Genomic DNA, 1,900 nt, shown 5'->3' with positions numbered 1-1,900 from the left:
TACAGGTGTAGATTACAATTAATCAACACCTGCAAAACAATCGTATTAGATAAGTAAATTAAACGATAAAATTATTGAAGCAAATTTGTTATTTATATTATATTGAAAGTACATTTAAAGTATAGTACAACTATTTGCGTTTATTGCTATATTGCTTGTGCTTCTAAATACGAAATAAACAGTTAAATGATTAAATGTAATAATTAATAATTAAATATCTAATAGTTTATTACTGTGTCACCATACACTAGTATAATCATGTAGGAACATGCAACTTGTATAAAACTATAATTCGAAATTAGATATTAATACCTGTACCAATTTATTATAATTCCAAGACATTATTGTCTGTATTGTGAGGTGCGACTTTTTCTGTAATTTTAAGATAATCAATATAATCACTTTAAACGTTTATGCAACATAATATGACCTTTGTTTATTCTATTTATTAAATTATATGACGATAAGATATGCGTGCATAGATTTTATTAAAACACTGTATTATTCTTTTAAATTTTATTTAACAACTCCGTATACTTTTATTGCAATGCTTAACTGATGGTTAAGTTAATAACTTATTCATCAATTTTTATATCAGTGAAAATGTTTGAGAAATAAAAAAAAATTAGCAGTTATGCTTTTATAGTTACAAGACAAAAATTAATTGAAACGTAAAAAGGGAATCGGCAATTTAATAAAAGTTTACTACATACGATTGCAAAAGAGATATTTAATAATGTCTTTAGCGATATTTAATGTGATATTTAATAATATATTTAGTAATATTTAACAATGTTTACATCTGTATTACAAATTAGTTTGTGTGAAGTGCAAATATTCATGTTTAGCGCAAAACGTAAATTACGTCACGATTGTAAGTCGATATAGTAAGATAAAGGGTTAAATTGTATATACAATCACTATTACGGCCTAGATTTATAAGAACAAGACAAGCGTACGTGTGTATGAACATATAAAGCCGTTGTGAACGGCCGTGTATAAGGAGGCATTGAATGCCTTGCGAAGCGAAGGGTTGGTTTGCGTTACTTATTGATCTCGTCGGCGAATCATTCTATTATTTCGGTACTATATCTGTCTAAACTTTCTTGGAAAGCTGATTTCAGATTTTTTATCTGTGGTTGCTTCAATTTGAAGCAGCAGTTAGTTCATTGTTACTTTATTTTAAACACTAACATTTCGTAACTAGCTTCATTTATTTATACATTAAATTCGTTAGTAATAATAAAAGTAACAGCTTTTCTTTTATTAAAAAAATCTTGTTATTATTTTGCCTCCTTGTTTTTAATTTAATTTTGTTTTTTTATTTTACTGTTTTACTATTTTACAATATTTGTTCTTTATTATACTATTCAATTCTTTTATACAACTATTTTGCTATCCTATTTCATTACTTCACTTCTTCACTACTCTACTATTTTATTCTTCCACTATAATGTTTCACTCTTTCTCTTTAATTTTTACAACTAAATTACTATTTTATTATTTCATTATACTACTATACTACTGTTTACTCATTTGGCTAAAATTTCAAAACCTTCTCTCCTCTATTTCAGATTTCACATATTTTTACTTCTGAAGAATTTTGGGACCTCACTATATCGTAACAAAGAGTATACACTATACTATTACATTTTATACGTAAATACATAAGTATGTGTAATCGCTCTGATATTTGTACATTTACCAAACACTAATTACCCGCATATCTTTTGTGTACTATACTTGTAAACACCTGTTCTGTTTTACATGTCCATTATCTACTGCAAATATATGTACTAATAAACATGTCGTGCAAAATACCACTGAGAATAAATTGAAAATATCGATCAAAGTCGTTATTTCTATCGAGTAACATATTGTACATATGTATCATCTTTTC

Source organism: Megachile rotundata, chromosome 7 (genome assembly GCF_050947335.1).
Source record: "Megachile rotundata isolate GNS110a chromosome 7, iyMegRotu1, whole genome shotgun sequence".
Taxonomy (NCBI): domain Eukaryota; kingdom Metazoa; phylum Arthropoda; class Insecta; order Hymenoptera; family Megachilidae; genus Megachile; species Megachile rotundata.
The sequence above is the reverse complement of the archived record's forward strand: the minus strand, read 5'-3'. Positions refer to the sequence as shown.